General features: G+C 39.6%; 1 long non-coding RNA gene and 1 other non-coding gene across 2 annotated transcripts; both read left to right on the forward strand.

The window, feature by feature from the left end:
* Positions 1-373: 373 nt before the first annotated feature.
* Positions 374-27,144, forward strand: LOC117090236. The gene is made up of 4 exons (XR_004439939.1): positions 374-844; positions 22,178-22,312; positions 26,002-26,105; positions 26,255-27,144. It is a non-coding gene; the product is annotated as an uncharacterized LOC117090236 (long non-coding RNA).
* Positions 20,773-20,904, forward strand: LOC117091220. The gene has a single exon (XR_004440328.1). It is a non-coding gene; the product is annotated as a small nucleolar RNA SNORA64/SNORA10 family (small nucleolar RNA).
* Positions 27,145-27,347: the final 203 nt, after the last annotated feature.

Consider the following 27,347-nt stretch of genomic DNA (forward strand, 5'->3'; position numbering starts at 1 on the left):
TCCAGCAGACCAGAATGGAGTCATTCATGTTAAATGCCACATAATCAAACTGAACTCTGAAATAGGCCAGCTTTCTAATAAAAAAAATAGAGACAGAATGAGATTCACAGCAACTAATCAAAAGAGGACCAGCTTACCTTGAGAGGGTATGACCTGGAAGTCCCTTCTGTTTTAACATTATCAGGGTACTAACCTTGAAACAAACCATCTGCTTTTTGTTCCCTGTTTCTGTTTTCTTCAGCCCTTTTCTGCCTATAAAGCCAGCCTCCTCTGCTTATCTCATCAGAAAACCCACTTTATTTTATAGGATGAGATGGTGCTTGATTCTAGAATTATTAATAAAAGCCAATTAGATCTTTACACTAAATTTGTTGTAATTTTGTTTTTTGACACTATGGTGGTCTCGGCACCTAGAATAGTAATAGAAGCAAATAGCAATAATAATTTAATGACTAATTCTGTTTGCCTGACTTATATCCCACTTTCAAAAAGGAATAACCTCCTGGGAGGAGTCAGCAGAGGTCCCAGGACAAGTAGTCACAGGAGTTGCCTAATCTTCTTTCACTCACCAGTTAAATCGCTTAGCAAATATTAATTGTCAAGTTGTGGACTAAATACTAGAGGAACCCAGATAAAGAAATCACAGTTTCTGTCGTTTCAAGAACTCACAGACTAGTGGGTGGTGGCAGACTAAGAGGGTAAAAAGTTACGGTGTTGCCGTTTGATAAATACAATAGGAGACGAAAGCACAGGCTCCTACTGCAGCTCACAGAAGGAGCACCTAACTCACACGAGGTCAAGAAAAGCTTCCTGGAAGAAGTGATAGTTCAAGCAAGTCTTAAAGGTAAGTAGGAGTCAGTGGGTGAAGAAGGGGTGGGAAGTGGGAAGGGATACTCTCGGGAAGGGAGGAACAGAGGCACAGAGGGTGGGCAGCTGCAGGGGAAGTGCAAGGTGGCCAGGAGGTGGCATGGAAACAATGTGGATGGCTCAGTAGAGACCATATCATGAACAAACCTTGTTACAGCAACAAAAATAAGAACAGTGTTTAACGTTTCCTGAGGACTTACCATGTAACAGGCACTGAGTTAAGCATATCATGTGTGCTTTCTCAGTTAATCCCTGCTACAACCCTGCCAAGTAGGCTTTATTACTATGCACATTTTATCGAAGGGGAATGTGAAGATGTTACCGGAAAGGGGTCTCGGTCCAGAACCCAAGAGAGTTGTTGGATCTCGTGCAAGAAAGAATTCCAGGCGTGTCCATAGAGCAAAGGGAAAGCAAGTTTATTAGGAAAGTAAAGGAATAAAAGAATGGCTACTCCATAGGCAGAGCAGCCCTGAGGGCTGCTGATTGCCCATTTTTATGGTTATTTCTTGATTATATGCTAAACAAGGGATGGATTATTCATGAGTTTTCCGGGAAAGAGGTGGGCAGTTCCAGGAACAGAGGGTTGCTCCCCTTTTTAGATGCTATAGGGTAACTTCCTGACATTGCCATGGCATTTTGTAAACTGTCATGGTCCTGGTGGGAGTGTAGCAGTGAGGATGACCAGAGGTCACTCTCATTGTCATTCTTGGTTTGGGTGGGTTTTGTCTGGCTTCTTCACTGCAACCTGTTTTATCAGCAAGGTCTTTATGACCTTGTGTATCTTGTGCCGACCTCCTATCTCTTCCTGTGGCTTAGAATGCCTTAACCTCCTGGTAATGCAGTCCAGTAAGTCTCAGCCTTATTTTACCCAGCCTCTATTCAAGATGGAGTCCTCTGGTTCAAACGCTTCTGGCAGAGCCACTTTACTGAGGACACGTAGTAAGTGGTGGAATCAGCAGTGAAGCATATTACAAGTGCTTTGAAACTCAAGCCCTGAGTCTCTTGTGTGATTTCTTAATTTCACTCTCTGATCCTTAGTTTCCTCATTGGTAGAATGGGACTGGCAATAGTGCCCCTGCCACATGGAGTCTGTGGGATTCAATGAGAAGATTCCTGGCCAGCCAGGGCTCATGCCTATAATTCCATCACTTTGGGAGGCCAAGGTGGGCGGATCACTTGAGGTCAGGAGTTTGAGACCAGCCTGGCCAACATGGTGAAACCCTGTCTCTACTAAAATACAAAAATTAGCCAGGCCTGGTGATGCGCGCCTGTAATCCCAGCTACTCGGGGGGCTGAGGTAGGAGAATCACTTGAACCCGGGAGGCTAAGGTTGCAATGAGCGGAGATTGTGCCACTGCACTCCAACCTGGGTGACAGAGCAAGACTCTGCCTCAAAAAAAAAAAAAAGAGAAAAGATGCATGTAAAAGGGCTGAGTGCTGAATCCAACTTAGTCACTACTCAGTAAATGTCAGCTACTACTACTATTATTACTGAATTTCTTTTTGGAATGGTGATATTACCAGTTAACCTGGGGAATTTTGCCTTGCTGTGGAAACAGGACTTGACTTTCTAAAGATTGTGCTCCCCTCTCATTGTGACTGGTGACTTCGTTTACTCATTTATAACATGTTCTGAATGTCCACAGTTTTGGTCCTTCTTTTTTTGTATGTGCAAATTTTTTGAGATATAGATTGAATGGTAGAAAGAGAGAATTAACATTTGCATGAGGCCGGGCGCGGTGGCTCAAGCCTGTAATCCCAGCACTTTGGGAGGCTGAGACGGGCGGATCACGAGGTCAGGAGATCGAGACCATCCTGGCTAACACGGTGAAACCCCGTCTCTACTAAAAATACAAAAACTAGCCGGGCGAGGTGGCGGGCGCCTGTAGTCCCAGCTACTCTGGAGGCTGAGGCAGGAGAATGGCGTAAATCCGGGAGGCGGAGCTTGCAGTGAGCTGAGAGCCGGCCACTGCACTCCAGCCTGGGTGACAGAGCGAGACTCCGCCTCAAAAAAAAAAAAAAAAAAAAAAAACATTTGCATGAAAGGATTAATAGTTTAAAATCTTGTTTTTAACCATAAAGCAATACATTCATAAACTGTAAAACTTACAAATGGGTATGAAATGTAAATGCCTACATCCTTACTTACAAATCCATATTTTATGTCATTATAGCTGAACATGATCATAGCTATTATTTCTTTTTTCTCAGAAATTTGTATGTATGTACATACATGTATATAAATATACATATAAACGTGATTCTAGGAATTTTCACTTATAGTGATATTGTATTCTACCTTTTTTTTCCTACTTAAAACAGTTTAGTTTGGATACTTTTCATATCAAGGCATAGAAATGCATTGATTCTTTGGAACAGCTACGTAATAGCCCGTTTTACAGAGCTTTTGATGGGCATTTAAATTTCACTTTTTTTTTTACTATTACAAATAATAGTATCATGCTACTCCTGTACAGCATATATTTGCCTCCTTGTGAAAGTGTTTCCTTGGGAAAAATTCCTGAAAGAAGAATTGCTGAGTTTAAGATAATGTGCTTGTTAAATTTTAATAGTTATTGCCAAATTGCTTTCCAAAAAGGTTGTAGCAATTTACATTCCATTAATAATACATGAGTGGTTCTGCTTTCCACACTCCTGAGTAAGATCAACATTTTACAGTAGTCCTCCTTTATCCATGGGATTTTACCATGCTACACAATTTAAAATGTATAAGTTGTTTGTTTCTGGAATTTTCCATTTAATATTTTGTTTTCTGAAGTTTTAGTTACCCCTGGTCAGCTGCAGTCTGAAAATATGAAATGGAAAATTCCAGACTGTGGCTGACCAGGGGTAACTGAAAACTCAGAAAGTAAAACCATAGATTGGGGTTGGGTGGGGCGGGTGCAAGCTACAGTATTTTTGCAAAACATACAAAGTGAAACATAATATCTTGTTTTAACTTACATTTCCTTAATTTTTTTAGATAGCTAAAATTTTTATGTGTTTTTTGGTTATTTGCTTTGTTTTTGTTGCAAACTTATTTTTCTATTGAATTGTTCAGCTTTCTGTTGCTGATTTTTTAATTGCTTTGTATATAAAAGAAATTAACCCTCTTCCTATTATATAAATTGTAGACATTTTTTTTTTCTATCCTGTGGTTTATCTCTTGACTTGTTTATGGTATTCTTATCTTGAAAAAGTTTTAATTTTTATATAAGTAAATTTGTCAATCTTATCTTTTATGTCTGTCACTTTTCCCCAGTTAAAAATTATGAGAAAAAGGTCAATGATTTTTCTAGTATTATTATGGTTTCATATTTTACATTCAAGTTATTGATCCACATAGAATTTATTTGGGTATAAGATACTTCTGCACTTTTACCCCCAATGGCATGTTCATCACAACATTACTGAATTATTTATATTCTCCCATTAATTTTAAAATACCACTTTATTTATATTTTATTTTGTTTTTTTTTTTTTTTTTTTGAGACAAAGTCTCACTCTGTCACCCAGGCTGGAGTACAGTGGCACAATCATGGCTTACTGCAGACTTGACTTCCAGGGCTCAAGTAATCTTTCCACTTCAGCCTCCCAAGCAACTGTGACTATGGGCATGCACCACCACACCCAGCTAATTTTTATATTTTTTGTAGAGACAGGGTTTTGCATTGTTGCTCAGGCTGGTCTCGAACTCTTGAGCTCAAGTGATACACCCACCTCAGCCTCCCAAAGTGCTGGGATTACAGGCCTGAGCCACTACACATGGCCTTATATTAATACTTTAAGTTCTTAAGTGTATTTGGGTCTGTTTCTGGGGTTTTTATTCTCCACTAACAGCTTTCTTATTTCTTATAATTTCTCTACCTATAAAATATCTTAATAGTGGATAAAACTAGTTCTTCTTCATTATTTCATTTACAGCTGTATTGGCTATTCTCACTCCTCTATTATTCCACTGGAGCTTTATAACATTTTGTCAGTCTCCAAAAAAATCCTGTTGGTATTTTGATTGGAATTACAATTACTTCAGGGAAAATAAACTATGTTGTTTCATTCACTCCTATCTTCTGGTTCCTGAATTAATCAGGATAGGATGGACTGTTGCAAGAATAATTAAATTTTCAAATCCCAGGGTATTATTTCTTTTTTTTTTTTTTTTTTTTTTTTTTTTTGAGACGGAGTCTCGCTCTGTCGCCCAGGCTGGAGTGCAGTGGCCGGATCTCAGCTCACTGCAAGCTCCACCTTCCGGGTTTACGCCATTCTCTCGCCTCAGCCTCCCGAGTAGCTGGGACTACAGGCGCCCGCCATCTCGCCCGGCTAATTTTTTGTATTTTTTTAGTAGAGACGGGGTTTCACAGTGTTAGCCAGGATGGTCTCGATCTCCTGACCTCGTGATCCGCCCGTCTCGGCCTCCCAAAGTGCTGGGATTACAGGCTTGAGCCACCGCGCCAGGCCTAGGGTATTATTTCAACACAATTTTGTTTCTCACTCATGTAAATTCCTGTGCAATTGGGCCACTCTCCAGGGCAGGGTTCCTCACTGTAGGGGCCCCACTGTCCAGGCTGTTTTGATCTCACAGCTCTGCTCTCTCAACATGCTGAGGACGATGGAAGAGATAACTTCCAGCCCTGTCTAGTTAGGTGAAGTGGTAAAACCAATCCTGGTCAATGGACTTTGAGTAGCAGTGATATGTCTCACTTCAGGATCAAAGCTTAGAAAAGCAGGTGTGAATTTTCCCTGTGATCTTTTCCTTTGGTTGGTCGGTTTCGAAGGTCGTGACTTGAGATGACAGAACCAATGATAGAAACCTTTTCAATAACTGAGCCACTTCATCACACAGGGCAGTTGCCCAGGGAACTCACCTAACTCAATCAGACCCGCACCTTTATTGTATTAAGGCCACTGAGATTCCAGGGGAAAGTTGCTACTGCAATGTAAAAACACTTATGCTGACTGGAAACAAAAAAACAAAAACTGGGGCCAGTAGTGGTAAGCTGTTGAAAAAAAATTAAAAGACTGGCTTAGCAGTCAGGTGATGACAGAGAGGAAACTGATATCAGATGCTGGGAAGAAGGCAAAACATTTGGTAAAGGTTTTGCTTGTGATTACCTTGCAAGACCATTGAACTTATAGTTCAGAGGAAAGTTAGTGCTGCTATTATATACGTGGTTGCTACTGGTTGTGTTTGGCAAAGTACTGGGAGGGAAGAGAGAGAGAGAGAGAAGCAACTCCGGAAAGAAATGACCAGTTTACAACGAATGATGAAAGAGAATAAAGATAATCCCAAAACTTGGAATCTTATAAATTTGAAACAGCCAACTACTTTTAGATCCGGAATCTGAAGAGTTTAAAGGCTTTGAGTAAAACTGCTAGGAAAAAAGAAAAAAAAAAAAAATATATATATGTATACACACAAACACATATACACATAGATACATAAATACATACTTGTGTGTGTATCAGTTGATTAAATGCCTCGGGGCAAAGGTTAGATCAACTTTTACAACTTGTTAAAACTTTAGAAGATAAAATTACTTAAATCAAGGTACTGGCCACAGAGATGCGGGGGAGAGGGAGAGGGAGGATGTTTTGAGGACAAGAAAGCAAAAGAATAAAGCAGAAATAAAAGAAGTCCCTCAAAGAGAATTCTAAATATGGTTATTTGCTCATGGAAATGTCTGGAAGCAGATAGATGGGGCCTCCTGGTTTTTGAGGGAGCCGTTCAGTAGTACAAAGAAACTGTAAGCCTGGTCTAAAAACCAGAGGCACCACCCTAATTCAGGGCAGGATGTGGAAAGCTGTGTGGCTCAATACCTACTTCAAGTGTGACCAAGGCAGGTAATAGAACAGAAAGGACTTCCCAGAGGGTGGAGCCAAGGAGCTCTGAGAACTGCCCCACACCGTGGGGGAATGGGCCTTGGAAGTCAAGTTTGTACCTGTGGCCATGTCCCCCAGCAGAGTTCTTTGAACCCACATTGGGCGGTTGTCCTAAGTTCGACTAATCAGATTCTCTCAGAAGTTTGTAACTGAGACTGAGATGCTCTTGTCTCTCTGAAAAGTTTGCTTGTTCTGAGGTAATAAGAACTGAGGACGTTATGGGAGTGGCCATCTTTTACCCACCAAGTGTGCTGAGAATGCTGTAGAGAAAAGTGGTCTTTTCTGTAGAGAAGACAAAAGAATGCTTGAGAAAGACATGAGAAACCATATTTATGGGAGTGGGGGGTTGGGGAAGAGGGAGAGAGATACAGCGATTTGAAACATGATTCTGCCTGTTCCTGAGAACTTTCTAGTCTCCTGGCTCCCCCAGGGTCAAGCTCCTGTAAGGATCAGCTGTATTCCTGTGAGTTCCAGGAGGCACCCATGTATCATTATAGTCCATCTCCTTTTCTTGTTCGAGTTTGTTTGGATTGGTTTCTCTTTCTTAAAATCAAAAGACCCTCGACTGAGGAAGTGCCGATATCTTATCACTGCAAAACATCTCCAGGAAGGAACCTCCCCTTCCTTCCTGCTGTGTACGTTGTGGTCATAGCACGACAGTGAGATTTCTCAGTGATCTCTGATTTCAAAGTAATTACAGGGGAAAAGGAGTAGATGAAAAATTGGCTCATGCTTCCATCTCCATCTAGACTGCCCAGTGTTAAGGATGACCTCTTTAATAACAACACTGAGAACAGCAACAATAATACGAAAAGAAAACATAATGATTCCTATTGTCCTTAATTTCATAATCAGGCTAAGGAAGAGGAGGAACATCTACTCTTTATTTCCTTTATCAATTCACTCTCTTGCTCTCTGGAAAGGTTGTTTTCTACCTTCTCCTTATACTTGCAGCGTTGCTTCTCTTTTCCTTACTCTCAGCTGATGAACTTATTTTTCATTCCACTGATAAAAAAAAAGAATAACTAGGAGATAATTTTCTTATCCTTCCAGCACCAAATCTACCAAACTACCGTCAAAGTACCCATTTACTTGGCCCTCCCTCCTGTTCCTATCAGTGCTTAAAGTTCTATCAAAGCCTAATAGAACTTCCTGAGATGATAGAAATATTCTGTATCTGTCTCTCCTCAGTGCAAAGCCAAGAGCCACACGTGACTATTGAGTGATGGGAACATGGCCAGTGAAATTGAGGAACTGAATTTTACATTTTATTTAATTTCAATTAGTTTAAATGCATATGTGGCCAGTGGCTGCTGTGTAGGACAGCTGAGGTATAGGGAAGTCTTTTGAGGAGTTTCGCTATATAGAAACAGAAAATGGCGTGGGTAGTCACAGAGGGGTGGGGGTCAAAGCAACAGCACTTAAAAAAAAGGTAAATAACATTTTAGCATGCTGGTAGGAAGGATTCACAGGACAGACAAAAAGATTATGCAGGAGAAAGAAAGGTTACTGCATGTCTCAAAGGAAAGCATACGCATGGCCAATAAGTGCATGAAAAATGCTCAACATCACTGATCATTAGAGAAATGAAATCAAAACCACAATGACATACCATTTCACACCAGTCAGAATGGCTACTATTAAAAAATTTTTTTAAAAAAGGTGCTGGTGAGATTGCAGAGAAAAGGTAATGCCTATATACTGCTGGTGGGAATGTAAATGAGTTGAGCCACTGTAGAAAGCAGTTTGGAGGTTTCTCAGAGAACTCAGAACTACCATTCGATCCAGCAATCCAATTTCTGGGTATATATCCAAAAGAAATATACATTTTTCTATTGAAAAGACATATGCACCCATATGTTCATTGCAGCACTATTCACAATAGCAAAGACATGGAATCAACCTAGGTGCCCATCAACGATGGACTATATAAAGAAAAGGTGGCACATATATACCATGGAATACTATGCAGCCATAAAAACGAATGAGATCATGTCTTTTGGAGCAACAGGGATGCAGCTGGAGGTCATTATCCTAAGTAAATTAATGCAAGAACAGAAAACCAAATACCATATGTTCTTACTTATAAGTGGGAGCAAAACATTGAGTACACACGGACACAAAGAAAGGAACAACAGACACTGGGACTTAACTGAGGGGGGAGGATGGGAAGAGGGTGAAGGTAAAAAACCAGCCCGTCATGTACTGTGCTAACTACTTGGGTGACAAAATCATTTGTACACCAAATCCCAGTGACGTGCAATTTACCCATGTAACAAACCTATACATGTACCCCAGAGCCTAAAATAAACATTGAGAAAGTAAAATAAATAAATTAATTAAAAGTGCTTAGAAACAAAAAAAAAAAGAAGAAGAAGAAAGAAGGCTCAATTATAAAAGCAAAGTTGATTCTAGATAGGAGCAGGCCATTTTATATAGATGCACTGTCTAATATAACAGCCACTAGCCATATGTGGCTATTTAAATGTAAATTGATTTAAATTTAATAAACTTCTAAATTTAATTCCCCAGTCACATTAGTCACATTTCAAGGGGCTATCATTGCACGTAATTTCCATAATTGAAGAAAGTTCTTTTGGACAGTGTTGCTGTATACTTTCTGTCTTCATTTTACACCATCATTCCATGTTTTGAAAAAAATTTTAAACTTTTAAATCAAATTTATATAGGTGAATAGATTAGAGAGCCAAAAAGTGCTGCAATTGACAATTTTTCATTCCCTCTCCCTATTTTTCACTTCCCAAGTAACTGTGATCAAGTCTTTTCTTTTTCTTTTTCTTTTTGAGATGGAGTCTCGCTCTGTCACCCAGGCTGGAGTGCAGTGGCACGATCTCGGCTCATGCCTCCCGGGTTCATACCATTCTCCTGCCTCAGACTTCCGAGTAGCTGGGACTACAGGCGCCCACCACCATGCCTGGCTAATTTTTTTTTTTTTTTTGTACTTTCAGTAGAGACAGGGTTTCACCGTCTTAGCCAGGATGGTCTCAATCTCCTACCCTTGTGACCCACCCGCCTCGGTCTCCCCAAGTGCTGGGATTACAGGTTTGAGCTACTGTGCCTGGCCTCAAGTCTTTTAGCTTTTAAAAAATGATGGCTATAATTCTAAATAATTTTCTTGTATTGCTTCTTCTTGATTGTTTTCCAAGTTTTGGACATGATCCTGACTTCTTTAAGGAATGCATGGATTCAGCACTCCCCACACCCCTTCCTAGTCACACCTGCACACACATGTACACTTCCAGTCCCCCGTCTTCCCACAGAGTCAAAGTATTTTTATGGTTAGATCAGTATTCAGTGTTTCATTATTATGAAAAAGTGACTACTTGCAAACAAGCCCTGTGATAAGTCAGGGTTACTTTTTATTTAAGATCTTTTGATGTTCCCTAAAGTTAATACTCTTTTTAAAATTTGCTTAGCTATGTAAGCATTTATCAGCAATTTGACCCCAGTCTTCTCCAGAAGTGTGGATTCTTTCCATATGTTCAAATATATCAGTTTCACCTTTTTGGAGCCATGTTTTCTGGAGACCTACTTCAATCTGCTCAGGTTGCTCTCTGAGGCTGCTGCACGGTTGGGCACCCTGGAATCTCCATCACCTACATCCTGGGATTCCCTTCCCTTCTTTCTTGAGTCGGAGCCACTTGGTGGGACATGTCATCCTCTTTCTTGACATACTCTCTCATCACGCTACTGCTCCAGCAGTAACTAAAAAGTAAATGTTTGAGAACTAGCATGTCTGAAAATGCCTTTAGCGTATCACACTTAGGACTTTGTATATATAAATTCTAAGACAGAAATAGTTTTTTCTCAAATTATAAAAACATTGTTTTACAATAACTAGTTTCCACTGTTGTTAAAAAACCCAAAGCTATTCTTACGCTTTATCCTTTGTATATGGCCTGTTCTTTCATCTCTTTTGGCTTGATATTATGACATTTTATAGTGGGACGACTTATTATGGGTCTGTTTTCATTCATTATGCTGGCCTTTTGGTAGGCCTTTTTTTTTTTGAGATGGAGTCTCGTTCTGTCACCCAGGCTGGAGTGCAATGGCGTAATCTCAGCTCACTGCAACCTCTGCCTCTCGGGTTCAAGTGATTCTCCTGACTCAGCCTCGCGAGTAGGTGAGATTACAGGCACCCACCACCACACCCAGATAGTTTTTTGTATTTTTAGTAGAGAGAGGGTTTCACCATGTTGGCCAGGCTGGTCTCAAACTCCTGACCTCATGGTCTGCCCGCCTCGGCCTCCCAAAGTGCTGGGATTATAGGCATGAGATGTTGCACCAGCCAGTGAGCCTTTTTAATCTAGAAATTCCTGTCATTCCACTGTGGGAAATTTTCTTGAATTGTTCTTTTGATTGTTTCTTCATGTGTGTTCTTTTGTTCTTGTTCCCTCTTTCTGTAATTCCTATCATTGAGATATTAGACCTCTAGGACTGATCATCTAATTTTCTCTTTTACTTTTCTCTGCTGTTTTCCTTATCTCTAATTTTTTACTCTACTTTCCTCAATTTACATTCTAGTCTTTGTACTGAGATTTTTGTTTCAGCTTTCATATTTTTAACTTCCGAAAGCTTCCTTTCATTGTATTAATGTCACCCCTGGACATTGGGTATCAAATGCTGATACCCTGATCTGGGTATCAAATTGCTTTTTAAACAGTTCCCAGGCCCACCTACACCACTCACTTTTGGTTGAAACTATATTACAGATTCCTGAGCCTTTGGCGGGTTCTGTGGTGCCAAATTGCTCCTTGCTTTCCCCAGAGCTGACTAGGAATTCAGCTTTCATAGATCTCAGTCATTTATGCTTCTCTAGATGCTTTCCAGTTTCCAAACTGTACATGTTAGAGTGGGGCAGGGGTGTGGATAAGTCATTACGAATTCCACTTACTGTCATTTAGTCAGGTTTCAGGGCAAGCAGAAGTAAAAGCACATGTTAGATCAGCCATCTGTGACCAGAAGCTTCCCATTCTCACTTGAATGAGCTTCTAATCAAGCTTTCATCCCCTCTCTCAAATACTATTTTGCCACAGTGACATATGACCTTCCATTGCCCATTCTCTGGTTAATTCTGTTCTTGTCTCACTTGACTTCTTCTGGTACCCCACACCATCCTCACTGTTTCTCCATTTGATTCTCTCTCTCTCTCTCTCATCTATTTTTAGAATGTGCTTTATAAAATTGAGTCATAATTTACATATTGTGAAATGCATAAATTTTAAGTGTGCAGTTCAATCAGTTTTGATAAATGCATACGCCCATAGCCCCCTCCTCTAACAAGACAACATTTCTATTCTTTTTCTCTTCTATTGGGGATCCTCCTCTTCCTTTTTCTGACTTTTAAATGCTGGAGTTTCCAAGGGCTCAGTTGTCGGGTCTCTTGGGCTTCTTCTCTCTTCTATCTATACTGACTCTCAATATCCAGTCCATTGGCTTTAAATACCATCCAGACCTGTGCTGTCCAAAACAGTAGCCACGAGCCACGTGGCTATTAAGTCTGAATCAAGATGTGGTATACACATAAAATTCATACTGAACTTCAAAGACTTATAAAAAAAAGAATGCAAAACAACACAGTAATATTTTCATATTGACTACATAATAAAATGAGATTTCGGATGTATTAAGTGGAATAAAACATTATTAAAATTAATGTTACCTGTTTTTTTCCACTTTTTAACATAAAGCTGTTAGAAAACACATGTAACTTGCCTTATATTTCTACAGGTTAGCACTAGTTTAGATATTGCTAACTTACACATTTCTATCTCCAGAACACCAGACTTCATATCCAAATGCCTACTTGATGCAGCCAGAAAAAAGAACAAAATCATGTTCTTTGCAGAAACATGGATGCAGCTGGAGGCCATTATCCTAAGCAAATTAACACAGGAACAGAAAACCAAATACCACATGTTCTCACTTATAAGTGGGAGCTAAACCTTGGATATTCATGGACATAAAGATGGCAATGGTAGACAGTGGGGACTACGAGAAGGAGGAGGGAAGAAGGGGAGCAAGGGTTGAAAAACTAACTATTGGGTACTGTGTGCAATACTTGGGTGATGGGACCAATTGTACCCCAAATCTCAGCATCACATCATATACCCATATAACAAACCCACACATGTACCCGTGAATCTAAAATAAAAGATAAAAAAAGAGAAAGTTATACTGAAGTGTGCAATACTGATTACAGCTATTTTGAAGCATAAAATATATTGATTATTGTCATGGTTAATACTGAGCGTCAACTTGATTGGATTGAAGGATACGACGTATTGTTCCTGGGTGTGCCTGTGAGGGTGTTGCCAAAGGAGATTAACATTTGAGTCAGTGGGCTGGGAAAGGCAGACCCACCCTTAATCTGGGTGGGTACCATCTAATGAGCTGCCAGCACAGCTAGAATATAAAACAGGCAGAAAACAAAAAACAAAAAACAAAAAAACGTGAAAAGACTAGACTGGCCCAGCCCCCCAGCCTCCATCTTTCTCTCACGCTGGACCCTTCCTGCCCTCAAACACTGGACTCCAAATTCTTCAGTTTTGGGATTTGGACTGACTTTTCTTGCTCCTCAGCCTGCAGACGGCCTATTGTGGGACCTTGTGATTGTGTAAGTTAATACTTAGTAAACTCCCCTATGTATATTCCACTGGTTCCGTCCCTCTAGAGAACCCTGACTAATACAATTATAAAAACCAACAAATGCCTACTTGACATACCTACTTGGTTATATAATAGATATCTCAAACTTAACAGCTCTTAAATGGAATTTCATATTTCTCCCTGCCCCAGACTGACCCACCTCAGTTTTTCCTGTCTCAGTAAAAGTCACCACCATTTTACACAATTGCTTGGGCCCAAAACTTTGGAATCTTATTGACCACTCCCCTTTCTCTCCCTCTCCATACCCTAATCCATCAATGAATACATGTAGAATTAGCAACTTTTCACCTTTGACCCTACCAGGCCCAAGTCGTGGATTGCTTTCACCAGGACAACAACCATAGATTCCTGTATGTGTCCTGGCTTCTCCACTTTGTCCTGTCTATTTCTCTGCACAGCAGCCAAATGGATCCTTTTACAAACATTATACAGATTAAGTCATTCCTCTACTCAAAAAACCCCACAGCAACTTTTAATCACCATAAAATCCACAGTCCTTACCAATGTACAAAGCGCTTCTTGATGTGCCCTCTGGCCACCTCTCCAAATGATTTTCTATCTTTTTTACCTTGTTTAGTGTACGTCACCTATGCTGATCTGTTCATCCTCGCAGTTTCTTTTTTCTTTTCTTTTTTTGAGGTGGAGTCTCGCTCTGTCGCACAGGCTGGAGCGCAGTGGCTGTACTCATGACTCACTGCAGCCTTGACCCCCTGGGCTCAAGTGATCCTTCCACCTCAGCCTCCCAAGTAGCTGGAACTACATTCACAGACTACCATGCCCACCTAATTTTTGTATTTTTTATAGAGACAGGGTTTCGCTATGTTGCCCAGGCTGGTCTCAAACTCCTGAGCTCAAGTGATCTGCCACCCTTGGCATCTCAAAGTGCTGGGATTACAGGTGTGTGCCACTGTGCTTGGCCACAAGCTACACACTGTTATATTGAGAAGATCCTCTTGAAAACATATGAGTTACAGTTGGCCTCTGTATATGAGGATTCTGCATCTGCAAATCCAACCAACCACAGATCAAAAATATCTGAAAAAAATTAAAATGACAATACAACAACAAAAATAGCACAAATAAAAAATCAACACAATGCAACAACTATTTATAGCATTTACATTATATTAGGCATTATAAGTAATCTAGATATGATTTAAAATATGTAGGAGGAAGTGCATAGGTTGCATGCAAACACGACACCATCTTATATCAGAGATTTGAGTATCTGCAGATTTTGGTGCCCACGGGGGGTCCTGGAACCAATCCCCCACGAATACCAAGGGACAACTTTATATGTAAAAATTAATGCTGCTGGGTGGATACATTTTACCAGGATATGTCTTGGCCATTACTGTCAAACCCGCTATTCACAAAACTTATGCTACTTTATTGCTTTGATCCATCTTTGGTGAGGAAAAAAATGTGTGTACCAAGCTGCTGGTAGACAGCACCAGTCTGCTTAAGGTAATAGCCAAAACTAGAACCCCAAGTCAACATGCATGGCTTGTAGAATATCTGAAGTTAATAATGTTTATGTAACCCAAAAACAGCTAGTGGATTTTAGAACCAATGATAAGGTTATTAAAGATCAAAGAGAATGAAATGTCAAAGAGAATGAAATGAAAACCGGGTTTCTTAGTATCTGAAGAGATTTCCATAATTTGAAGTCTATTATCTTCTCCTTAAAACTGGACATTTGAAATAAATAAAACTGTACAAAAACTAGGGCAAATTACAATACCCAAACTATATATTACATATTACTTTTTAATTTTTTTAACAGATTGGCAGCCAGAAAAACAATATTTTCTTTGTATTTATTTTTTAAAGAACTAACAAGTAACTTTGAACTTTCCTTCCTTCCTTGCTTCCTTCCTTCCTTCCTTCCTTCCTTCCTTCCTTCCTTCCCTCCCTCCTTCCTTCCTTCCTTCCCTCTTCTTTCTTTTCCTTTCCTTTCCCTTCTTTCTTCAAATAGCATCTGGACTGGATCTAAACTAAACTCATAGCACATTTATTTTGAGTTTCTTCTTTGAGGATCAGTGAGACTCAAGTAGAGTCTTCCCCATATGTGGATATGTTACTACTTTGAGTTACTCTCAGAGTAGTTAACTGTTTCTACCACAGTTATACAGTTAATACTCTGAGAGTAACTGTCAATCAATCTAAGTAGTACAATCTGTCAGCAGGCTAGCAAGCTAAAGGGGGGTCTGTCAGTTACTTTTTACTAACTTTGTAGTTTCTTCGTCCATAGTCATCTTTACAATTTCGCTGGAAATAATAAAAATACATTCATTCATCCACTCAATAAGAAAATATTTACTGAGCACCTACTTTGTATTAGGTGCCATGAAGGCTTTAGAGATGTGGGATGTGATGGTTAATTGTTTGTGTCAACCTGACTGGATCCGAATGCCAGATATTTAGCTAAACATGACTTTGGGGTGAGTCTGTGAGGGTGTTTCCAGATGAGATTAGAATTTGAATTCATGGGTTCAATAAAGCAGTTTGTCCTCTATGGTTGTTAGATGTTTCAGATAATCACGTTTCTGACTTGTATTGAATCAGATGAGTACAGATGTCCCTTTTCTACTGATATTCTGTTTGTCTCTGAGTCAAAGGATAATTACAGAATCCTACATTTTGCTTTGGTTGTGTAGACCCAAACTTTGGGTAACAGATGGGAAAACAGACTTTGAAACTAAAAGCCCAAGAATTATTGCGCCTATTTTTATCAGGTGGTTTTGTATAATCCTCAGATTGTAAAAAAAAATCCTAAAGAAAGTTGTTTCTAGAATAAAATTTATCACAGTGAGTATTGTCACAGTGAAATATTTTAATAACAAATATATTGTCAAACAAATGATGAGCCACTATTATGAACATGGTCTTAGTCTGGTTTCTGCTCTGTAACAGAATACCTGAGACTAGGTAATTTCTTTTTTAAAAAACACACAAAAATTTATTTCTTATACATGTCAAGCATCCCAAATCTAAAAATTCAAAATCCAAAATGCTCCAAAATCTGAAACTTTTGACCGCTGACAAGAAATACTCATTGGAGCATTTCAAATTTCAGATTTGAGATGCTCCACCTGTCAGTATAATGCAAACACTAGCAAGATTCTAGGATGGGTGACTGAGTGATTATTTATGAGTATTTACGTAGGTAGGAGACAGCCATTAGTAGCCCTCTGGGGCCTACTACTTTATTGTGTTCCATACCTCTGGAAACCTGATTATAGCAAGGGTAAGATCTTAGCAGCTGAGAAAAGAGCCAATGTGGGATATCTTGAGAATAAATGTCTGAGAAACCCGTCCCAAATCAGAATGGATATTTTAGGCTGGCATATAACCCCCTTTCCTTTAAAGTTCATGCATACGCTTCACTTCCCTGACGGAAAAGGCTATAAATCTGGAAGGATCACAGACATCTCATTTAATTTGCTGAAGGCACTTAGGACTCAGAATGGTGCAGATCGCTGTGTCTGGGGTCACACAGCTGACGACTGCGGAACTGGGACTGCAATTCAGATCTTTCAGCATGCCGTCAGGTCAGGGCTTTTTTAGCATCACTCCCGCAGAGGATGGAATGAATGCCTTCCAAGGCTGTGGATCGTCTGGGCAGGGGCAGTTATTGCCTCTCTTCTCAGGATGGAGGATTGACAGACAATCATCCAAACGCTCATTCTCTGGCCACTGTGTGAAGCACTGACGGGCTGGGGAAAGCGGGTAAGGGAGTTAGGGCTCTAAGTAGCATCGACGACACCAGAGCTGTGCCAGCGCCTTCTGGTGACTTTTATCTTCATATTCTCTTTCCAGTTCAAGCTACAAACTGTGTTTTGAAACTGTTGTTTCAGTAAAGGCACTGTATCCTAAATGTATTAAAGGTTGCCTGAATAAATTTAAGTATGACTACTTTTAAGCATCTAGTTCACCTCTAAGAAAATGCAATTAAATCAAAAAGAAATTTGAAAAGAAAAATGACTAAGCCCACTTCACTGGCATTCACTAAATCACCACTTGTAAAGTGGCTAGCTCTCACTATGCATGTCACGTGCATTGTTTAAAATCCTGACCACAATCCTATGAGATTGAGTTTACCTTTATTTTAAGGATAAGGACATTGAGGCTCAGAGGGTTATCATACACTAGCAGGAAGAGGAACCTCTGAGAGTTGAACTCTCATGTTCCTCCCACTCTGATACATACTCTCTATTCACCCAACAAATACGTGTTAATCTTTTTCTTTGGAAGCATCATAGAAATTGTACCTCAAATACTTGGAAAGACATTTGTTAAAGAAATACAAACTTAGAGTCTGAGATTAGCCTGGCCAACATGGTGAAACCCCATCTCTGTTAAAAATACAAAAATTAGCCTGTTGTGGTGGCGCACGCAATCCCACCTACTCAGGAGGCTGAGGCAGGATAATCGCTTGAACCTGGGAGGCAGAGATTACAATGAGTTGAGATCGTGCCACCGCACACTAGCCTGGGCCTGGGCCACAGAGCTAGACTCTGTCTCAAAAAAAAAAAAAAAATAGAAACTCATTTTTAAAGGCAGGCCAATGCCATGTTCTATAAAATAAAATAGGTTTATAGATGCTTAAAGTGAACTACTACTTCAGAAAAAACAATGTGGTTTCCAGAGAAAGGTTATGTAGCCATTGATGAGGTTCTGGGACTTTATTTACCTTAATAAACTAAGTTTGACTTTTAAAATTAAGCAAGAATAATGCAAAACTGAGGACAACTCCTGGCCCAGAGTAGAGTGTTGCCCATGGCTGGTGGATACATCATTGCAATGACACTGAGCATTCAGAAGGGCCAGTGAACATTTCAGTCTAAGGTGAATGGGAAATCAACTATAAGGCTAATTTCTTACTGTACTAGGAAACTATTTTACTGAAGATAAATTATCTCTTTGGGTAGATATTTCTAGGAAAGAGATTATATTTCTTCTTGCCACACTTCTCTACAAAGTATTCCAAGTAACTGTCTACAGCAGAGGTTGGCAACCCTTCTGTAGCATAAATGTAGCCTGAGACAATATGTGAAAGAGAGTGGTTGTGTTCCAATAAAACTTTATTTAGAAAATGACAGAAGTGGGGAAAGGAGGCTGTAGTTTACCCATCCCTGAGCTACAGTGTTAGTAAGCATTGGGTAATAAATGTCACTTCTACTTAAATGTCCAAGAGACCTGCAAAGCAAAGAATCCAAGTGCATGTATTAATTTTTTAAAATCTCACTATGGATATCAGAACATTCAAAGCCAACATAGAAAGTTACATTTCTTTAATATGACTATTATCATCCTTGTTTTAAATGATTTGGATGAAACCTTTGGTGTTAACTCATCAGTTTTGTTTTTTTAGTAGTTCTGCATAAACATAAAAAAGAATTGCCTTAAACAGTTTGGGCTGCTATAATAGAATACCACAGGCTGTGGCTTCAACAACAAACACGTATTTATCGCAGTTCTGGAAGCTGGTGAATTGCCCTCTTCTTGGTTTGTAGAAGACTGTCTTATCATATATTCTTATATAGTCCAGAGAGATCATCTGTCTTACTTATCTTCTTATAAGGGCACTAATCCCATTCATGAGGGCTTCCCTCTTATGACCTAATCACCTCCCAAAGCCCCACCTCCTAATATCATCACAGGGGGGGCTATAATTTCAACATATGAACTTGGCAGGTACACATTCAGCCCATAACAAGAATCTAGATGCCAGTGGTTGAAAGAGCCTAGGATGACCTTCCAGGTGTCTGCAATCATACAACTGATAGCAATGCTACGTCAGTATTTGGTTAATAGGTGATAAGTATCTTTCCAACTTACGTACTGTGCCATCTCTGAGACTCTCTTTTTGCAGATTAGTGGCAGGCTAATTTCATTTGAATGTTTGAATGAGTTATTGAAATCTTCTATGGCCAAAGTATATGGTAAAGCTTCTAAAATATTGCATATGAATAAGCACTCAGCTCTAGGTAAAGAGAAGAGGTGGCATTGACAATTTAAAAATGATTTTGAAATCAGTCTTTTTCTAATTCTATTTAGTAATAACAATAGCACTGTAAGTAATTGCTGCAGTAGTAGCAGTTAACATTTACTGAGTTCTAATACATCAAAAACTGTACTAAACACTACACATACATCTCATTTAATCCCCAAAATAGTTAATATTGGAGGTATAATTTTACAGATGAGGAAATGAAATGGCAAGAGGTTACAAAATGTATCCAAAGTTAGAGGACTCAAATCCGGATCACTCTGATAGCAAAGTCACTGCTTTTAACTACAATTCCAGTGATTCTCAAAGTGTGGTCCCCAGACCAGCGGCATCAACATCACCTGAGAACGTGTTAGGAATGCAGATGCTCAACCCTCATCCCCATCAGCTGAATCAGCAACTCTGGGGGTGGCGAAACATTTGTCACATTCTCTTCAGGTAATTCCAAAGTCCACGGACATTTGACAACCTCTGTATTATGCTAAGCTGCATTTAAAAGAAGTACTAAACACTGAGTAAACATTAGTTGCACAGTTAAGTAAATGCTGTAACAGGAGAGAACTACCTAGCACAGCACAGAGCTCACAGTGAGCATTAGCTTATAATAGTTTATTTCTCTTATATTAATACCTATCAGATCTGTCTATTGTGAAGTTAGATTATTAAAAACTGTTCCTGGCGGGGCGCGGTGGCTCACGCCTGTAATCCCAGAACTTTGGGAGACCGAGGCAGGCGGATCACGAAGTCAGGAGATGGAGACCACCCTGGCTAACACGGTGAAACCCCGTCTCTACTAAAAATACAAAAAACTAGCCCGGCGTGGTGGCGGGCGCCTGTAGTCCCAGCTACTCTGGAGGCTGAGGCAGGAGAATGGCGTGAGCCCGGCAAGCGGAGCCTGCAGTGAGCCGAGATCGTGCCACTGCACCCCAGCCTGGGACACAGAGTAAGACTCTGTCTCAAAAAAAAAAATCAAAACAAAAACTGTTCCTGAACTGCCATCTGTTTTCTAAGTTGGGAGGGGAGAAGCCCAGCACACTCTAGTTAAAAAGAAAAACAAAGGCAAATGTCAATAAATTCTCCTTCCAGGCCAACCAAGATCTTGAGCAATTGTTTTTCAGCTAAAAAACTAATTCCATATTTTGTATTCATCAAAATTCTTTATCTGGATTTCAGGGTAGAAGAAATGCGCATATCTGACAACATTCCTTTGAATGAAACTTAGAAGTAATGTTGGTAGTGGTGGCCTGAGCGATACATGTGATTGTGGCAGAGATTAATGGTGACTAAAGAAACTTAACGAGTTTTAAAATCATAAAATAGGCCTCTCAGCTCCGTTTAATCACACAGGTCCAGTGTGTGCTTGGCCTGTTTTCTGGGAGTCAGAGGAAGGCTCTCCTAATTACAAGAGACCTGCCCAGAATGGCCTCTCCATTTCTAGGAGTATGATCGCTTTTGGGGAAAAAAAAGAAAAGAAAATAATGGATGCTGCCAGGTGCAGTGGGTAATGCCTGTACTCCCAGCACTTTAGGAGGGTGAGGCTGGCAGATCACGAGGTCAGGAGTTCGAGATCACCATGGCCAACATGGTGAAACTCCGTCTCTACTAAAAAATACAAAAGTTAGTCAAGCGTGGTGGTGGGCGCCTGTAATCCCAGCTACTCAGGAGGCTGAGGCAGGAGAATCGTTTGAACCCAGGAGGCAGATGTTGCAGTGAACCGAGATCGTGCCATTGCACTCCAGCCTGGGCGACAAGAGCAAGACTCCATCTCAAAAAAAAAAAAAAAAAAGAAAGAAAGAAAGAAAATAATGGATGCTATGAATGATAGTTTAATAAAATTTGTATTGATACATGTTAATTGTACATATGTATGGGATACATGTGATATGTATTAAACATGCATACAATGTGTAATGATCAAATCAGGGTAATTGGAGATTCGTCACCTCAAACATTTATTTCTTTTTATGTGGGAACATTCCAAATATTCTCTTTTAGCTATTTTGAAATATACAATAAATTATTGTTATTATAGTCACCCTACTATGCTATGGAACACTGGAACTTATTCCTTCTAATTGTATTTTTGCACCTTCAACCAACCTCTCTTTATTTCCCATCCCCAACCCTTCCCGGCCTCTAGTAACTATTATTCTACTCTCTACTTCCATGAGCTCAACATTTTTAGCTACCACATATGAGTGAGAACATGCAATATTTCCACTTCCTCTACCCATTATTCTGAATTAGTTTCTGTGCCTGGTTTATTTCGCTTAACATAATATCTTCCAGTTCCATCTATGTTACTGCAGATGACAGAACTTCATTCTTTTGATGGCTGTATAGTATTCCATTGTGTATATGTACACAACATTTTTTTTTATCCATTCATTGATGGACACTTAGGCTGATTCCATATTGTGACTATTGGGATTGCTGGATTATATGGTACATCTATCTTTAGTTTTTAGAGGAACATCCATACTGTTTTCCATAGTGGCTGTACCAGTTTCCCTTCCCCCCGATAGTGTACTAGTGTTCTCCTTTATCTGCATCCTAACCAGCATTTGTTGGTGTTTGTCTTTTTGATAATAGCCTGTTTTAAGGGATGCTATCAATAATATAATTTAGTAGGATAGTTTTAGTGATACCTTTTTGAATTTTTATTTTCATAACTTGTGAAATGTCCCTCACGCCTCATCTTTTGGCCTCTTCTCTACCTCTCAGATTTTGCAAAACCTTGCACACATGCGTGACTCAGAATGCCAGGCATAACGGAAAGTTGCCACACAAGAAAAGAAAGAAAAACTCGGGTAGGCGTGATGGCTCAGGTCTGTAATCCCAGCACTTTGGGAGGCTGAGGTAGGTGGATCATGAGGTCAGGAGATCAAGACTATCCTGGCTAACATGGTGAAACCCCGTCTCTACTAAAAATACAAAAAAAAACTAGCCGGATGTGGTGGCATATTCCTGTAGTCCCAGCTACTCTGGAGGCTGAGGCAGGAGAATCACTTGAACCTGGGAGGTGGAGGTTGCAGTGAGTCAAGATTGTGCCACTGCACTCCAGCCTGGGCAACAGACCTAGACTCCATCTCAAAAAAAAAAAAAAAAAAAAAGAAAGAAGAAAGAAAATAATGGATGCTATGAATGATAGTTTAATAAAATTTGTATTGATACATGTTAATTGTACATATGTATGGGATACATGTGATATGTATTAAACATGCATACAATGTGTAATGATCAAATCAGGGTAATTGGGAGATTCGTCACCTCAAACATTTATTTCTTTTTATGTTGGGAACATTCCAAATATTCTCTTTTAGCTATTTTGAAATATACAATAAATTATTGTTATTATAGTCACCCTACTATGCTATGGAACACTGGAACTTATTCCTTCTAATTGTATTTTTGCACCTTCAACCAACCTCTCTTTATTTCCCATCCCCAACCCTTCCCGGCCTCTAGTAACTATTATTCTACTCTCTACTTCCATGAGCTCAACATTTTAGCTACCACATATGAGTGAGAACATGCAATATTTCCACTTCCTCTACCCATTATTCTGAATTAGTTTCTGTGCCTGGTTTATTTCGCTTAACATAATATCTTCCAGTTCCATCTATGTTACTGCAGATGACAGAACTTCATTCTTTTGATGGCTGTATAGTATTCCATTGTGTATATGTACACAACATTTTTTTTTATCCATTCATTGATGGACACTTAGGCTGATTCCATATTGTGACTATTGGGATTGCTGGATTATATGGTACATCTATCTTTAGTTTTTAGAGGAACATCCATACTGTTTTCCATAGTGGCTGTACCAGTTTCCCTTCCCCCCGATAGTGTACTAGTGTTCTCCTTTATCTGCATCCTAACCAGCATTTGTTGGTGTTTGTCTTTTTGATAATAGCCTGTTTTAAGGGATGCTATCAATAATATAATTTAGTAGGATAGTTTTAGTGATACCTTTTTGAATTTTTATTTTCATAACTTGTGAAATGTCCCTCACGCCTCATCTTTTGGCCTCTTCTCTACCTCTCAGATTTTGCAAAACCTTGCACACATGCGTGACTCAGAATGCCAGGCATAACGGAAAGTTGCCACACAAGAAAAGAAAGAAAAACTCGGGTAGGCGTGATGGCTCAGGTCTGTAATCCCAGCACTTTGGGAGGCTGAGGTAGGTGGATCATGAGGTCAGGAGATCAAGACTATCCTGGCTAACATGGTGAAACCCCGTCTCTACTAAAAATACAAAAAAAAACTAGCCGGATGTGGTGGCATATTCCTGTAGTCCCAGCTACTCTGGAGGCTGAGGCAGGAGAATCACTTGAACCTGGGAGGTGGAGGTTGCAGTGAGTCAAGATTGTGCCACTGCACTCCAGCCTGGGCAACAGACCTAGACTCCATCTCAAAAAAAAAAAAAAAAAAGAAAGAAAGAAAGAAGAAAGAAAGAAGAAAGAAAAAACTCATTTCTGTTGAACACTTTTTAACATGAAAAAAAAGTAACTTTTTTTGGTAAGTGATTCTAGTGGTGGTAAGTGGAAGACAGGAAATTTTAAACTGTAAACTAAAGGACCTCAAAATGGGTTATTGTTCACATTTTCCATAATTCTCTGAGTGAGACTTGCATTTGTGGTCATCATCAATGAATCTCCATAATTACCTTGGAGAGAGTTATTGGAAACAGGCCACACAGTAGCTGATCCAGTGACATGTGTAATGATGTAACCAGCATTAAATAAATGGACTTAGGGAACTGCAGAGACAAGCAGGTCTGTATGGTTCTAATATAAACAGGTTCCCAAGAGTCATGACATTGTGAGTCATAATGGTACTGCTACCTTTTTTTGGGGGGTGGGGGGTATAATATATATTTGGTAAGATTAATTCTTTTAAGTGTACAACTTTATGAGTTTAGACAAATGCATACAGTCATATAACTGCCACCACAATCAAGATTTTCAACATACATCTTAAACTAATCACAGTCTAGATTCAAGGAGTATTCTTCCTCTTCACTGTGTGGTGTTCCAACTGGTATACTAGGGTTATGGCTGTCATACATTTTGCTTTTACATATGCTACAAACCCACAAAACTACTGTACTTTCCCTATAGTCACTCTTTTCCCTATTTTCACTACTACTATTTTTAAAATTTAGCTAATCAATTATCTTTTACAGTTATTAAAAGTCAGAAAAAGTCTTTTACGTTTATCTTCATTTTAACTATTTCTGGAATCTTCATTTCTTTGTGTAGATCCAACTTTCTCTCTGGTATGTAGAATTAAGCCTGAAAAACTTCCTCTAATATTTCTTATAGTCTAAGGCTTCTGGATAATGAATTCTCTGCTTTTGTGTGAAAAGTCTTAATTTCTCCTTCATTTTTGAAAGATATTCACACTGTGTATAGAATTGTGGAGAGTTATTATTTTTTCTTTCTCTCAGCAGTTTAAACATGTCAATTTGTCTTCAGACTTGCATAGTTTCTGAAGTTTGCTGTAATTCTTTTTTTTTTCATTTTTTTATTATTATACTTTAAGTTCTAGGGCACATGTGCACAATGTGCAGGTTTGCTACATATGTATACATCTGCCATGTTGGTGTGCTGCACCCATTAACTCGTCATTTATATTAGGTATATCTCCTAATGCTATCCCTCCCCGCTCCCCATACCCCACGACAGGCCCCAATGTGTGATGTTCCCCACCCATGTCCAAGTGTTCTCATTGTTCATTTCCCACTTACGAGTGAGAACATATGGTGTTTGGTTTTCTGTCCTTGTGATAGTTTGCTCAGAGTGATGGTTTCCAGCTTCATCCATGTACCTACAAAGGACATGAACTCATACTTTTTTATGGCTGCATAGTATTCCATGGTGTATATGTGACACATTTTCTTAATCCAGTCTATCATTGATGGACATTTGGGTTGGTTCCAAGTCTTTGCTGCTGTGAATAGTGCCACAATAAACATACATGTGCATGTGTCTTTATAGCAGCATGATTTATAATCCTTTGGGTATATACCCAATAATGGGATGTCTGGGTCAAATGGTATTTCTAGTTCTAGAAATTCCTTGAGGAAATTCTAGATTCCTTGAGGAATCACCACACTGTCTTCCACAATGGTTGAACTAGTTTACAGTCCCACCAACAGTGAAAAAGTGTTCCTATTTCTCCACATCTTCTCCAGCACCTGTTGTTTCCTGACTTTTTAGTGATTGCCATTCTAACTGGTATGAGATGGTATCTCATTGTGGTTTTGATTTGCATTTCTCTGATGGCCAGAGTGAACAGGCAACCTACAGAATGGGAAAAAATTTTTGCAATCTACCCATCTGACAAAGGGCTAACATCCAGAATCTACAAAGAACTTAAACAAATTTACAAGAAAAAATCAAACAACCCCATCAAAAAGTGGGCAAAGGATATGAACAGACACTTCTCAAAAGAAGACATTTATGCAGCCAACAGACACATGAAAAAAGGCATCGCTGCCTTTTTACCATGGGGGGAAATGTGAAATTATCATTATCCAGGAATGGCATCTGTGACAATAAAGAAGATGAAAAGACGATTCCTAGACCAAAATAGGAAGAGATGATGTCTGGATATTTGCCCTGATTTGACAATAAGTAAATATGTAAGTATCTCTTCTACTCCTTTCTACCCATTATTCTGAATTTTTATTGATTTCCAGGAGCCCACACAATTTGTAAAACATTTTCAATAAAAGTGTTTAGTTAGACAAGGCTTCTTAAAATGTATACATATATTTTCCTTGCTTTGCAGATGGGTACCTCCTAGAGCCACCAGCACCAGTCATGGTCAATCCCACTGTGTTCCTTGATGCCATCATCGACTTGGCTGTTTCTTCTTTGAGGTGTTTGCAGACAAAGTTCCAAAGACAGCAGAAATTTTGTGCCTGAGAGCTGGCAAGAGAGGATTTGGTTATATGGGTTCTTGCTTTTACAGAATTATTCCAGGCCTTACGTGCTAGGGTAGTGACTTCATGCCATTGTGGCGTTGCTGATAAGCTTATCTACAGAGAGAAACTTGATGATGAGAATCTCATCCTGAAGCACACAGGTCCTGGCGTGATGTTCATGGTAAATGCAGGACTCAGCACAAACAGTTCCCAGTTTTTCATCTGCACTGCCAAGACTGAGTGGTTACATAGCAAGCCTGTTGTCTTTGGGAAGATAAAAGAGGGCATGAATATTGTGGAAACCATGGAGCACTTTGGATCCAGGAATGACAAGATCAGCAAGAATATCACCACTGCCAGTTGTGGAAAATGCTAGTAAATTTGACTTGTTTTATCTTAACCACTAGACCATTTTTTCTGTAGCTCAGGAAAGCACCCTTCCACCCCATTTACTTGAAATATCCTATAATCTTTGTTCTCCTACTGCAGTTCTTTGGTTTCTATATTTTTCTTATTCCCCTTCACATCTAGCTGGATTGTACAATTAAGTTTATTAATTATGAAATAAAAATTAAATAACAAACAATTTTCCAGGGGCCCTATATATCCCACATAATAGCAGCTCAGCTGTGACCCTATGTTTGAGAGTTAACAAGGATTAATTGATGCACTACATACTGTAGTATCATGTTCTGTCAAATGCTGTTATTCCAGCCCTAAAAAACTGTATAACTCAAACCTTGCCTTAAGAACCATGGTCTTGCCGGGCGCGGTGGCTCAAGCCTGTAATCCCAGCACTTTGGGAGGCCGAGACGGGCGGATCACGAGGTCAGGAGATCGAGACCATCCTGGCTAACACGGTGAAACCCCGTCTCTACTAAAAAATACAAAAAACTAGCCGGGCGACGTGACGGGCGCCTGTAGCCCCAGCTACTGGGGAGGCTGAGGCAGGAGAAT

This window comes from Trachypithecus francoisi, unplaced genomic scaffold, assembly GCF_009764315.1.
Source record: "Trachypithecus francoisi isolate TF-2019V2 unplaced genomic scaffold, Tfra_2.0 Lachesis_group11, whole genome shotgun sequence".
In the NCBI taxonomy this organism is placed as follows: Eukaryota; Metazoa; Chordata; class Mammalia; order Primates; family Cercopithecidae; genus Trachypithecus; species Trachypithecus francoisi.